The sequence below is a fragment of the Equus caballus genome, chromosome 21 (assembly GCF_041296265.1).
Source record: "Equus caballus isolate H_3958 breed thoroughbred chromosome 21, TB-T2T, whole genome shotgun sequence".
Classification (NCBI taxonomy): Eukaryota; Metazoa; Chordata; class Mammalia; order Perissodactyla; family Equidae; genus Equus; species Equus caballus.
The window spans coordinates 34,254,247-34,270,548 of NC_091704.1; positions in this window are offsets into that span (position 1 = coordinate 34,254,247).

A 16,302-nucleotide genomic window follows, 5' to 3' on the forward strand; every position below is an offset into this window, starting at 1 on the left:
AAAAGGAAAAGTGTTTCCAGGTCATTAATCAAGTGCTCCTTCTCTGTGGGACTTGTCTCTTCAGAAACTGCCGTATGAATCATTAATAAAGCTGGAAAGATTCTTTTGCCAGCAGGTTTTTGAGAAACCTAGATGTTATTAATATAACAGAAGTAAAGTAATTTTAGGTCAAGAAATAAAGCCTTCTGTAGCTGTTGCCTACAGAACTACATCTATGTTATTAAAAGCAGCTAATTCTTTACTTTCTAAACATTTAATTGTTGGAAATGTTGGGAAATGCTCAGCTGTTTAGATTGTATATGATTATATATTCCATAATTACATGTTTTCTTGAATGTTACCTAACCTTATATTTACAGTAAACTTTTATTATGTGAATTGATCAAAACATAATGAGACAGTAGGAAGAGATAATTACTACTGTATCTATAATAATAATAATGATAGTAATTAAACACAGCAAACTGCATTCACATAATGTCAAGCTTGTGCTTAAACCCATAAAAGCAAGTCATGAAATACAAGCTTGAAATTCCCTCCTGGAAGAATTTTGTTGCTTATGTTGATATTGTTCCCGGGGTTTTATTTTTAAAACGTGGTCTTGATATACATGAAGAACTTTCTAGTATTTGATCAGCAGTTGTCACTCACATTAGAGATCATCTTATGATTAAACCCACCCTTTTTTCAAGCCATCCTTACAAGGAAACCAAATAAGAAAGTCAGAAGATATGCGAGAAGAGAAAGAGGAGCCAACTTTCTGAAAGACTATGAATGGCTGTTTCACAACTCTAAAGAGAGTCGAGAATAGGCAACATTAACAATATGCAATTGCATTAAGTAATCCTGTAATCTTTCAATTTGTAAATTACGTTTGTGGATTAAAAGATCACAGGGACTACATTTTCTGTTTTTTTCTCACTGGCAGTTGTCTTATTCCCTTCAGGCTACTACAACAAAATACCATAGACTAGGTGACTTATGAACAACAGAAATTTATTTCTCATAGTTCTTGCGCTGGAAGTCCAAGATCAAGGCACTGGCAGATATGCTGTCTGGTAAGAACCCACTTCCTGGTTCACAGGCTGCTATCTTTTTGCTCACATGGTAGAAGGAGGTGAGGGAACTCTCTAGATGCCTCTTTTGTAAGGACACTAATGCCATTCATGAGGACTCCACCCTCATGACCTAATCACCTCCCAAAGGCCTCACCTCTAAATGCCATCATATTGGGGATAAGGTTTCAATTCTGGGGGGACACAGTCATTCAATCTATAGTATCAATGTAACACAATCACTCTAGAATTTATAGGAAATCTGCTTCTGCTTTGGATGTCCACACCATTAGGTGCTTTTTACTTTATATCAGTTTATGGTATTAACTTTTGAGATTTTAATTCATGTACCCCTGCTCGAACTTTCAGATATTTCTCCAAAAAAGCTGTGACAGTGGCTTATCCATTCCATGTCTAAGATTACAATTCAATACTTAATAGATGTACTCTTTACTCATGTATAATCATGTGCCAAACATATGAAAACTCCTTTTTTTAATTGTAAAATCAGGTCTGATGATTGTTTATATCACATATGAACTCATTTACTCACACACACACACACACACACATATGCTTAAAACATATATATACAAGCTATGCTTCCCTACCTTTAAGTATCATTTGAGTCATTAGTCAAACAGTACATAACCTCAGGTGGATCGCTGAAGAACATTAATCAAAAGAAATCTCTTAGCAATTTTTGTAACAATACAAGCACATTAACAAAAGAGCTTACCTTTGCTTTGGCACATATTGAAAGGAGTTGTCTTTTCTTGTAAAATTATATTCTTGATCTGAAAAGCCAAAAAGATTTATGTCTATTGAACATTTTTATTGAGTTGAACAATCTGTTTGCAGGTCACCAAAACCAGATCATAGCAATCTACCTCAAATAAATTATAAATTAAATATCCAAAATGATCTTATAAAGCATGTAACATGTGATTTATGACATAGCAACACATGGGAGAAATACACAAGCCAATCTCAAAGAGAGGGGTTTGGGGTCAGTCAAGTAGTTCTGACTGAATGAGGTTATGATTGAGCTGAGTCTTCAAAGACCAGAGGAGTTAGCTAGGAGAAGTCGGGTGAGAAGTAAACCCATTTCAGATATGGGGCACATTTAAAGGCCCAAAGTATGAAAAGTATGGCTGTAGCAGAGGGTTCAAGTGATGAGCAAATGAACTAACATATGAGAGAGCACTTGGCAGATATGGTGGTACGCAAATGAAGACATTGCCATTATTATCACCATTTTCGATTATCTGAACCTTTCAGTGACTTCATCAGCGTTAGGGAAGAGAATATAAGCTTCGTGAGGCCAGGTATCTGTGTTCCCTATGTATCTCAAACACCTACATCATTATCTGGTATATGTTAGGGACTTGATATGCAATGTTTTGACTGAATGAAGAAAAGAAAAATAAATAAATATAATTGGTGTACGAGGTAGGAGAAAGAGTAAGAGATAAGCCTAGACTCATAAGCAGGGACCAGATCACAAGGGGTAACAAACACTATGGTAATGTGTCTGGCTTTAATTATGAAAATTATGACTTCATATTGAACAATTTTAAAATCCGAAAATACGTTATTAGATTTTCATTTCAGAAAGCTCGTCTTGGTAATTGTATAGGGGAGGAGAAGAGGAGGGTTTGATAACCAAGTACGTTAGCATTGTAAATATTACCTACCATACAGTTGAACCTAGGTTTCCTTAAAAACAATCAGCTGCTCCTTCAATGGAGCTAAAAGCAGCGGAAAGAAAAACCACGATCTAGCCAGAGATTGTGTTCATTTGCGTGCACTCTGCTCTCTTTACTCTTGGTCTCACAAGGTTTTTTTTTTTGAACCTTTCGGCTAATGGGACAGTAATTATACTCATGATTATATTTCTTCTTGCCCATGAATTTTACATTATGATAAATGAGAAATTGTTTAAGGCAGATTTCATTTGCTAAACATTTTCATAGTTGCTTATCTACATGCAAGTAATTATTGACTTAATAAAATTTTTCAGTTACTGAACCGAACTAATTACTCATAACAACAAGTTGCACAAACTATTAGTCATCTGCTCAGCTATTTTGTCTTCTGTTTCCCAGTAAATTCATTTCTTATCATTTTTCTATTTTTCTATCCATGTAATGTAGTTTTTAATTACATTTATTTTTTAAATTCACATATACATTATCATAAACAAAATAAGATCTCCTTTCCCCTATTTCACACATTTCTTTCTAGCATCCACAAATCCATAATTTACCATGGCATTTGGACAATATCAGTAGACAGACACATATTTGTGCTTTGTATTAGTTTTGCATTAGTTTTCACGTAAGTAATATTCCAAACACATGAATTCAGTGCAGTTTAAGAAAGCATGGAACCATGATTTCGATATCTGTGTGAATTTGAGAAAACCAACTAACTTCTCCCAGCTCTAGTTTCTTCATTTGAGAAGTAGGGTTATACTTGAATGGCGTATCATTTTTGATGGAATTTGGTATTCAATGGCAAGAGACATAAGCAAGAATCTTGGAAGCTCATATCTGTTCTATGAGGAACTAGAATTATTAACATATCATTGTCTGAATCAGTCATGACAAGTAACTACTCTGATCAACTGAAAAAATCAATTCTGAAAGTATCTCCCTGGCCAACGTTTCTGGGAAATTTTCTTAATTAGTACTTAATGATAATAGATTAAATTCTGGGTCGCCTAAGAAAAAATGTCAGAAATGTTTTATCTGCATTATTTGCTATGTAACTATATAGAGAATTATTCATAATGTTGACATTTTTATTTATTCTTACCATGTTATCTTCATCACCTAAGCAGTCGATTTTTAGTTAATAATAATAATGGTATTAATAATACCAATTTTTAAACCTTGCTTTTCTATTTCAGGAGGTGAGGTATAGTCGTTGTTTCATTTGGTACAAACAACATTACTCAACATTTACTGTCATTAGTCTCCCTCTCTACAGACAAGCAGCTTATAGAAACAGTATTAATTGTTAAATTCTCTCTATGGTAAAGGGGAAATATGAACCCAGCTATTTTCATTCCCAAATCTGTATTCTTCCTGCTAATCATTTTAGTCCATGAATTGAAAGAAAATTTCTAAATTCTGGATTCTTTGGTCTGAACCTTTGTAAAAGTGTGGCAGAAAATGTTATTTGTTCCCTGATATTTATTCTCCCCTGTTTTATTGGCTATAAAACTCCAGCTTTTAGGCTGAGTACATGGCCAGCTGAAAAAAAGACTCATTTTCAAGCCTTCTTTACTATTAGGTGTGGTTAAATTCTAGCTAATGGGATAATAGGCACATGAAATTTAAAGGGTGGGATGCATGCCCTTCTACTCTCTTCTTTTCCATCTTGTTGGCCGGAATGTGGACTTGCTAGTTGGAGCTCAAGCGGGCATCTTGGACCACAAGATTAAAGCTATAAATTGAAGATGGCAGAGCAACAACAAAGAAAGAGTCTGGGTCCACAGTGATGATGTAGTTGTCTTAACTAATTCTGGACTGGAACTTCTGGACGGTGAGAAGAGAAACTTCTGTCTTATCAAAAACAAAAGCAAAAGCAAAAACCTTTTAATTTTCTTAGGTTGAACTTTAATTTATTGCTTCTTTATGTCCTTCAAGCAAAGATTAAAAGACTTTCCTTTTAAAATAATCATATTTCCAAACAGATATCCAATGTATATATCGAATATGGCAGCTATTTGTATTTCAGGTTAGAATATTCTGAGTGAGTAATTTTCTACATGTAAATACATACCCAAATGAAGATTATTTCAAGGATAGACAGTTGAATCATACTTGAACGAAAATGATGAGTTCAATTATGAAGACCTGCCTTCTGTTTCTATTGTCAGATCTAATGTCTGAATTTAACATGTAGCAATTAACACTGATAAATAAAATAGTCAAATGGCTTGTTTTCACCTTTCAAAGGTTTGGCTGCTTCAGTTAGACACAACTTTGGTTTTAAAAATCTGTATGTATCAATCAAATTGTCTTCTAGCATAAAATAACATTTCTTTTTGCTTTACTTTATTCAACTTTAGTTAATTACATTTGCATTTCTTGGGATTACAGTTTAGAAACATTGAAGGTCTTACCACAATCTAGTCTATAAAGCACTCTCTCCACTTGCAACCAAACAGAGCAGGGCCCTAGAAATTTAGTGAAGCAAGTAATTAAAAAATAGTAGAATGGGTGATCAGGCCCATGGCCTAGTGGTTAAGTTTGGTGTGCTCTGCTTTGGAAGCCTGGGTTCAGCTCCTGGGCATGGACCTACACCACTTGTTGGTGGCCATGCTGTGGCAGCGACCCACATAAAAAATACAAGAAGATTGGCACAGATGTTAGCTCAGCACAAATCTTCCTCAAGCAAAAAGAGGAAGACTGGCAACAAATGTTAGCTCAGGGTGAATCTTCCTCAGCAAAAAAAAAAAAAAAAAAAAAAAAGGAGGATAAATAAACAAAATTAGATCTATTTGTAAACCCCCTGTTTGTCATAAACTGTACTGTGTACTATTTCATTCTTTCTGCATGCATTAGTACCTGGTTAAAGCATACAGGAATCTGTCTTTGAATCAGGTGCTGGATTGAGATAGGAATTTAGGATGCGTGGAATAAGAGTTTCTGTCTTTATGGAGTTAACATCACTGCACAAATTCTTATATTTTGACAATCAGGAAAAGAGAGATAAGTTATGGAAGAGCAGAAAAGCATTGTTTTTTGATGTTTGTTTGTCTCATGAATATTATAATTAAAAATAAAAGAATAGTTTGAATCCTTGGGATATACAATAATGTGAAGTTTTGAGTAGCCAAAAGAAGTATCGTTATAATCAAAGCGTCTTGTGGCGGCTGGAAAAGCGAAAATAAGGAGATGTGTCATGATGGCTTTTAAACATTAAATATAGAAATATGAAGCTGGGAAGTAGGCTTGCTTCCAAATATGACTCCTGGGGCAATGGGGAGCATACTAGCCTATTGGACAGTAATTAATCTCTGAATATAGGTGTGCATAATTTGAAACACTGTTAGGCTTTTAACTGTCATGATAAATTTCTTACAGTGACAAATCACATATGAATATGTGCCTACACAATAATGATAAAACTGCTTCCTTTAAAAAAAATTCCAACCTGGGCATGTAGTAAGTCTTGTGCTACTTTCTTTAAAAGTAAAATTGATCATTTACAGTAGTTTTAATTTGGTGAGGAATATGTCCTTTTAATTTCAAAGTTATACTTCATCACGGACTATTATGTTGCTCCTTTCCTGCAGTGAGACACTGAAGCTTTTGATTCATACTACCCACTGGTCCTCTTATGGTCCACTTCTTTCCTACTCAATTTGTTCCACAGTCAACCACTCAATCACGTGTGTCTAGCTACCATGATTCCCTGGCATCTTTGTCAGTACAGCACATCTGCATTGTTGCTCACACAGCCCCAGATACGCCAGCTCATCTACTGTATGGTGCTTCAGAATGCTGAGAACATGGAATAATTAGGATGACTTATTAAAGCATGAACCTATGGTTTTGGTTTTAACTAGGCTGTCTATTTGAGATGGATATTAAATTTAATTACAGTTGCCTCCCAATCAAATTCTCCAAGGAACCTGCTCCAAACTCTTTCTTACTTCCTTCAAATAAAAACAAACAAACAAGCAAACAATAACAACAACAAAACAAAAAACCCACCTCACTCTTTGTGGTTGACCATTCTTTATTGAAAAGCCATCCAGTATGGACTTGCTTATTCTCCATTTTCTCCTCTTGAAATTTTTCCTTGATTTGATCTCAGTGTCTTCCATCTTCCTCTTCAATGCCTAGGGTTCATGGCAGGTTAGGAAGTATTCTCCTAGATGATTCTACTCCCAAATATTAGCTATAGGCAAGAAACAATAGCACTTTGTTAAACTAGCTGCATACGTATTTGAGCTTAAAAATGTGCTATGTGAAATGATATTCTTTGTGGCTATGAATCTGTTCAAAGGAATATACTTAAGGCTCTATGGTGTGACCTTATAGCGAAAGACTGGAAACAACCGAATATCCATAAATATGTTACTGGTTGAATACATTAGGGTAAATCCACAACACAAAATATTTGCAACCATAAAAAGGACCAAGGAATATCTTCAGGTGTTGATATAGAATGATCTTGAAGATGAACTTCGGGTGAAAAAATAAAAATGAAGACAGAGTTTAAAATATATGACTAAGGAAGAGGAGGAATATTAATATACACATGTATTTGCTTATATTTTCAAAATAAACAATGAAAGAATACATTAAAATAAAAATTGTTGCTTATAGGAGGGAGAGAGGGACCCAGAGTGGAGGAGACAGGGACGGAATAAAGACTTTGTGTGTGCACTTTGTTCCCTTTTCCTTTTACTTTGGGATCTTTTATGTTTTCTATAATTCTGAATAGTTAAAGTGAAAAATTAAAAAGCAATCTTTAAAAACTGAAAATCAATGGAAAGAAATGTACCTAATTGTATACATTTTTGTCACAACTACACAGTAAAAGAATTATTTCAAACTATTTTAATTGCTCAGTATTTTAACTTTGCCCCCCAATGAGATATAAGAACAAACAGAGCCAAAACCTCTCTTAAGCTTTGCTTAGGTAGTCTTATTGTTAGTGTGTTGATTTAAAACTATCATAGGTAAAATGTAGGCTAAAGTCAGTATAAATTATTTTATTGTAGTTAGAAACCAATATTTCAATGTAAAATAATGGAGGCACTGTAAGGAATCATATTCTCTTTTCTCTGTTGCAATTATTATATTTTTTGTCTGAATTAATGTTGAAATTAATAATAAAACTCTAATTCTTACAAATGGCTTACATTTGTTTATAAGAAACTGTGTGTGTATAGATAAAGTATATGTTATATAATTATACATAACATATTTTATGCATTTTTTTCTTAAAAGCGCAGATATCTTAGTTCTGTGTACCAAAAGTTCTGAAAGTTATAAGAATATGTCATGAAAGTAAGTTATAAATCAAAGTAAATTAAAAAATAAGGACTTTGATGAAAACATGTCCATACTGTTATTAATCTTCAGAATTTTTCCCCTACTAAAAAATCTAGTTGTATCTTCTTATAATCAAAATTAACATTGGGTAAACTTACTTCCTTATTTGGTCCATTTTGGAGGATCACTCATGCTAAGGACGTTTTCACTGTTTTTGGGTTGCAGTTGGTATATTGCGGAAAATTTTCTCCTCCCGAGTCTTACATGGAGTTGTCTTGGTGTCTTGTGTTACAAAGCAGACCAGAGGTGGATCTACGTTTTGAGTTATGTTCGGGATTTGGGATTAACCACAAGACAAGTTTGGGCAAAACCTCCACTTGCTTATTACTTTAACACCTAAGAGAGAGCATAGCTTAGAATCAGTACCCAACAAATGTGTGTTGCATAAAGAAACGCTAATGGCAATATTTAAAGTGATTTTAATATTATTTTCTTCACTGTGCAATCATCCAAGTATATTAATTACTCAAGTACCAAGAGAAATTCTAAGTCAATGCTGTCCAATTTAATATTATGCAAACCATAAATGTAATTTTTTTTGAGGGAAATTAGCCCTGAGGTAACATCTGCTGCCAATCCTTCTCTTTTTCTGAGGAAGATTGGCCCTGAGCTAACATCCATGCCCATCTTCTGCCACTTTATATGTGGGATGCCTGCCACAGCATGGCTTGACAAGCGGTGTGCAGGTCCGCACCCGGGATCCAAGCCGGCAAACCCCAGGGCCACTGAAGTGGAGCATACAAACTCAAACACTGTGCCACTGTGCCAGCCCCGTCACATATATAATTTTAAATCTTGTAGTCTCATTAAAAAAAAGTAGAAAAAATAAGTAAAATTAATGTTAACAATATGTTTTATTTAGCCTACTACATCCAAAATATTATCATTTCTACATGCATTCAATATAAAATATTGAGATATTTTACATTATTTTTTCAATACTAAATCTTTGAAACTCACTGTGTATTTAATACTTCAAGCTTTTCTCATTAGAACTAGCCACATTTCAAGTATTCAATAGCCACATACACAGTGGCTACTGTATTAGATAGCACAGTCTAAAGTATAAATAAGATTATAGTAAAAAGATATAACTAATGTAATATAAAAGTTTACATTAATGTAGTGAAAAATAAACTTTAGTGAAAAAACTAATTGTTTAATTATTTTTCACATTACTTAAGGTAGGATTTAGGTAGAGTTAGGGAAATACTAAGGAATAGATTCTCTTTCCAATTTTTGTCACAATTGATTATTTATTACAATCATTGGCCTGAATTAATGTGAAATGAGTAATAATGAACTTCCTTTAATTCTTATAAAATTGCTCGCATTTATTTAGCGAAGAAGCCTATAAAATATTTAAAATAAAAATCTCTCTATTCAATCTACGGAAAAGAGAGAGGAAAACCTGAGTTGAATTGACTTGAAAGGAGGCTTTGAAATCCTTAAGCGACTTGCTTAAATTCACATGCTGAGTAAAAGGCATAGCAGAAGTTAGCATAACAACAGCTGGCAGGGACTGAGTGTTTATCTGGTGCCACTGAATGCCTACTGCACTCTGTAAGGTGGGTACAATTGCTATCCCCATTCTACCAAAGAGGACACTTAGAGAGCCATTAAGTAATGTGCACAATAATGTACAGGCAGAGTATTGCTTCTGGAGCTTGAGTCCTAATCATAATCACACTATTCCATCTTAAAATTAGGTAGTGTGAAATAATTTGGGGCCTAAACCCAAAGTTTTCATTCAAACCAGTCACTCTATGCTAATACAAACTAAAATATTCATAATGCTTGGATAATATGGAGAACACCATATTTATAAATTACTATTTGAAATATGAAAAATGTCACTCCCTTGATGTTTTGACTTTGCCATTGCGAAGCAGTAAGCAAATTGAATGTAGCTGTTTGCAACAGGGCATTTCATCATAATTTAATTGGGAATCTTGACTATTTTTCTGTTCACTTCAGTGGAGGTTTTTCCCCCTCTTCTTTTTATCAGTCCAAGTATTCTAATTGCTGTGTTAGTTAGTTTCTGGCTAACTGCTTTCTTGGTCAACAGTAAGTGTTGAACTTGTGAAGTCTTACAGCATTTGGCCTGGAGCTGCCACCATGGAAATCAAACCTTAAGCCAGCTGAAGGTATGTGGAAACATCCGAGAAAGGCAGACCCCTCCTGGGGTAATGGAATAGACGTACAGAAACAACTACCTGCTGCGATAGTATTGGGGTATGTGTGTGTGTGTGTGTGTGTGTGTGTGTGTTTGTGTGTGTGTGTCTGTGTGTGTCTATTTTAGGGGGAAGGAGAGGTAAAATAGAATAAGGTTTTCCTACATGGAACATTCTTACCTTCCCTCATTGTCCATGTTTTCCAAAAAGCCTTTTTCATGGATATGTATCTGAGAGAATAAACCAGAAAGAGTACCTGATATCAACTGCAAACTGTCCATACTGTCCCTTCGGCTGTCTGGACTCACACTGCAGGCCCTTAGTGGACTCCTCCTCCTCCTCCTGTGGTGATCTTGCCTCCTTGATCATGGGAGAGCTATTTCTCACCAACGTCATAGATTTGGACAGCTTTTTGCATTTAGTTTGTGAGCAATTGAAATCTTTGAAAGTTTCCAAGGACTTGGCTGTCACCAGGAGGTCCTTCTTCCATCTCCTAAAGCGTACAACTGAGAACTGGCATTTCAGGAACAATCGCCTTTTTTTGATTCCCTGCTTGTGTTACGGGAGAATGTGTAACCTGATCTCCATTTCTATTCCCAACTCACATAGCTTCCTAGCCAGCAGGTTAGCGGTACATGGAATCGTTGGATTCTCTCAATCTATACTCTAGCTCTGTCCCACCTTCCCAACATCCTTAAAGAGAATAATTCCTTAGGACCTATCTCCCACAAGAAGACTATGCAACATCCAACACATAAGAGCCACAGATGCTGAGATGTTAACAAATTCTTACGATTTGTTATTAAGAAAGTGAATGAATTAAAGAACAATGACGTAATAATAAGCAATCTGATTAACTTTTGGAATATATTATAGTTTAGAAGTTCTCTAGAGAGAATGTCAGAGAAGAGAGATTAGTTGTGGGCCAGAGTAGTTGGGGAAGGCACTCCCTCTCTCTGTAGTCCTCTTTTCATAGTCACATCGGCATGATAAATCCCAGTTGACTCAGAACTGCTAGGTAGTACTCCTGCTTTTCAGCATACCAGCAACTAACTCCATACTCTAGTGTTTTCCAACTATCAATAGAAGTGTTTTCAGTCAACCGTAGTACTTATTACTTAAGTGGTAAATGATACCTTTTCAATTCTGATAAGTTTTATAATTTATCCTACTTGTCATAATCTATATTTACAGATTATTTAAACAACAGTCAACAAATGAGTTCTTCAGAATGCAAGCTTTTATTCTGCCTTTAAAATAAATAGATGTGTATGTACTCGTTTGTGCAAATACCACTTGTTCCCCTCTGCTGCCATTTCTGTGACAGCAGTGTGCAGGACTATTCTTTAAGTGATTATATTCTGATGGGAAAACAGCCAAACAAAAACTGTCAGCTATTTCATATACTTTCTAAAGCTATTTAGAAATACAAATTAACATCTAATGTGAAGATCTATAAATATGGGTGAGTAATGTGCTATAAATGTGCATTTTATTTTCTTAGCTTCTCTAAGCTTCTGGCAAAATAGGCTGAACCTTGCCTGCTGAATTTGTTTTTAAGGTGGGTTATGTGGTTTTATGGCACTATGTGAATTGAATCATAGTAAATGGAAATGTCTAGCAATTAAAATAAACAAAGGAAAAGGGCGTAAAAGAAGCAAGATGACCCCCCTGCCTCCCCATTTTTATTGTCTGTTGGAAGAGTTACACTTTAATTAAGTTCTTTCTTGACTTATGAACTCAGAGAAGATTTTCTACTGAAAAAAAATAGCCAGCTCATCACTCAGGGTCTTCGAGGTCTCACAGCTCAGCTCCTGACAACTCTCATGTCAACTGGAGAGTGCCTTCCCTTTGTTCTTTTTGGATGTGGGAGAGGCAAGTTTCTGACAGAGACAAGTTTCAATGTTCTATTTATTTGTCATTTTGGCCTTTCAATGGGTGTAATTTATAAATAGCAAATCATTAATATGCTGAGTAGTTTAAAGAGCTTTTAAAACCACTTGAGAATGGTATAAAGAGATTGTTCTTGTTTTCTTGCTGTGACAAAGAAATGAGGGGAAATTAGTCACTGGCATGTTGCAAGAAGTATCACGCACTTTTATGTTCTCTTCGAATGGATAGGTTGTTCCTCTGCAAAGAGGAGTGGAAACTGTCGTTCCTGGGTCACACAATGAAATGCCGTTCTCTAGTTTCTAACAAACAATCCTGTATGTTTTTCACAAAATTTAATGCTTTCAAGAAAGGTGACATAACTCACATTTAATGAGCTGTGCAATTTACAAGTGCTTTCACTTACATTCCTATCATCGTAGTACTATATTTAGGTATCTATTTCTACCGGGAAAAAAATCAATTATATTTTTGGTTCAATGCTGGATGATGAAACTATGACCACATTAATTAGGAGAAAGAAGCTGTTCTTTTCTGTAGTGAAAATTATAGGTGTAACCCAGGGAAACTATTAGAAGCTACTTTAACTCTCTCTCTAGGGAATAATTGTGGCTCCTTGGGGACTCACATTACTTTGTATAATATGATTCTTGATCCACGTGGCAACAGAAAATTTTGTTTCCTGGCTATCTGATTTTGAAATGGAAGGAAACCCATGAAATATATAAGAACGCCTCTGACTTCAGGATGTTATACCAAATTTTAATTTTACGTCTTATTTATTTCACGTGTTTGTTTCCACTGCCACTATCTTAGCCTTATTTACCAATATTTCACTTAACTGGGCTTCCCACACTCGCTCTAACTCCATTCTAACACATTCTCCAATATGTGCCAGAGTGGGCTCATAGACTGCAAATCTGATTGTACCACCCTCATCCTCCCATCGTCTACCCCTTGATTAAAGGCCTTCAATGACCTTTTATTGCTCTTGGGACAAAGATCAAAACCTGACAAATCCTACGTGGCCTGATACCTGGTCTGGCCCTCGTCTTGTCCTGGTCTTCACTCTGATGGGTCACACACACTTCCTCTGTCCATATCTATGCTTCAGCCACATTGGACTTCTTTTAGTTCTTCTCCTTCGGGAAACTGGTACATCCCATTCTCTCTGCCTGGAACACTTTTCCTTTTACTCTGTCGCATTAACTCCTTCTAATCATTCATCCTTTAGCTCAAACATCATTTCCTCTGGCAAGTCTTCCGTAACTCCCAGTTGAGGCTAGGTTCTTTCATGAAATGCTCTTGTTTTTTAAAGCACGTATCTGAGTACGTCATCATTCAGTCCTGCAACTGTTTGAATCATGTCCACCTATTTGACGGGAATGCTGAAACATGAGTTCCATGGAGAAGAAACCATGCCTGCACTCCGTATTGTTCCTTGTATCCAGCTTACCATGCTTTGTACAGTAGTAGGAACCGAATAAATAGTTTTTGAATGAATGAATGAATGAATGAATATGAATATGAATATGAATACATAAATGAGCACCTGAATCAAGAGATCCATTTCTCAGAAGAAGGTAGCCGGAAAAAAGATATATTTGGGTGTAATTTTGGAATATGTTATGACAGGAAACTCATTCTGAGATTTCTGGGAAGCAGTTAGGTGATGAATTCAGCAGATATTGTGCCAAGAGCTGTCCCCTGGCACTAATGCTGAAAGCATGACACTCAGTTCTCCAGAGACCAAGGCATGAAAATCTACTTGAGAAAAGACCACTGAGGGAATCTTTGAGCATCAGGGTCTTTGGGAAGAGCACTGGTCATTTGGAATAGATGGATGAAAATCTGAAGCTGAATAAGTGCCCTGGAAGAGAGAAACTAGAATAGAATGGCAGTAGACTGATAGCATCTGCCAGAGTGGAATAGTGGAAAATCTGGAGCAGAAGACCAGAGATGTGTGTATGTATGTGTGAGTGGGTGTCTCTGATGAGGCAGGAATGGGGCAGAATCCTCTTAAAGTGGCGGGAGGAATTAAGAAAGAAAATCTCTTTCCTAATTGCTCTAGATGCCCTAGACTAAATCATCTTTGTCATTTGGAGATAAGGAAAATTGGAGGCCATGGGAGGATTGTACAAATAATAAACTCCCACTATGAACTGGATAGTACTGGAAATCAGGATAATATGAAGTCCAAGAATCTTGAATCAATTAGAGCATTTGGACTGAGAGTAGGTCTTGGATACACAGCACCCGACCAAGAGTTAGGCACTAGGAAGGATTACATTAATAAAAAATAGCTATTTCCAAGTCAGAAAACTATGGCACATATTAAAGACTGGCTAAGGCCTGTAAATACATTGTCTGTTCCTTCTGGGAGCCCTCAGGGATGCTGCTGCAGAGCCATTATTTTCTAAACCTCGATACCAAGACACACATACAAGGGTTCCATGAACTAAACAATTCTACTGTTTCAGTCTCTTATAATTCAGCTGCATCCTTAAATACTATCCAAGTGATTTAGAAGATAATAACAAAGCTGAGAGTAACACTGAGCAGCATCATCCTCTGTAGTCAGTGACAATTTTTGTTCGTTGATTTGTTGTTGTAGTGGTTCAAAGAAATTTAGAATTTCAAGAAATATTTCGTTTAGTTAACTTAATAGAGAGAATGGTTTGCTTTATATTACCTCATGGTGTAATAGAGTTAATTAAAGAAAATTTGAAAGTGGCTTTCCTTCCATCCAGCTCTGAGAAGTTATGCTCGTTTCTCTGTTTAGAGAAGTCCCAGTTGACTGGTACACCTTTGAATCTTCATGGAAGTGAGAAGCAATGCTGGTAGTTATGTTAATAATAATTTGATACACCGAAGAGCGCTCCAAATGTTGTATCCACAAAGTGATTCCTCAGGTTTGGTGAGGGAGAGAAAGAGCCAGTGTGTGCAAAGCCCTGACATTTTTTATCTGATTTAATTATGCAACAACCTCATGGTGTTGTTATAATCATTCCTACTTTAGAGACAATGATGCTCAGGTATGTTAAATCATTTGTCTATTGATATGCAGATTATAAATGATACAGCTGGAATTTGAACCTAATTTTGTCTGCCTCCATATTCACTACAGCATATTAATCTTTTTTTGGCTTTCAAGCCAAGAATAGGATCAGAGAACAAGGGATAACAAAATGAGGAATCCAAATAGTAGAGCCTCCATTGTTTATTCATCTTAGAAGTCTTTCATATGGTGGAATTTTGCTGATGATTTTCCTATGATATGCCTGCCTGGAAAAAACCCCTATATTAGCTGGAAGGCAGTCCTAGATCTAAGGATAGTGTATCTGAGGCCATAGCTGCAGTGAAAGGACATAGCATTGTGATCAGCACAGGTTAACAGTGGAAGTTCATCCCCTGAGGGAAAATGATGCATAAAAATTTCTGCTCATGCCAACAGAAGCCCCTCAATCCCCAGGAAAAATATAAGAGCTTCATCTTGGACATTGAAATACGTCTATTAAATATCATTAGGATAGCTGGATATATCAGCAGGCCACTGAACCTTCTAGACTACCATTCAGCGAGAGGGCTAGCCTAGAGAAATAATACATTTAGGAATCACTGGTATATACATGTGTTTAAAATCGTGGGATTAGATGAGATAACCTAAGAGAAGTGGATGGTTGGAGAAGGAGAGCCAGGGTCCCCAGGGCGGTTGGGCGAGAGCATAGCTAAAGGGGAATGTGCACACAGCTCACAGAGGCTTCTACCAGTGGGATGTAGGTTCAGTCCGTTTCTGGTTGTCATTTAGGTAAGTTAGGTCTGTCTACTTTGATCCAACTTAATATCTCCCTAATAACTGCTTAAACACACCACTACCTCGATACATAAAGTACATCTTATAACTAGTGTAAATTCAGCAGAGTTGTAAACATTTCCTGAGATTGCAGTCATAAAATAAATCAGCCCAAGCAATGCTGGCACATAATAAAAGCTTAGAAAGTACTTTTTTTTTTATTAACTAAGATGTTCTTACCTGAAGGGGATGTGTGTTCTTCTGATGTTTTGACTTTTGCTAACTATGTAGTTTAGGCAGAAACTGGA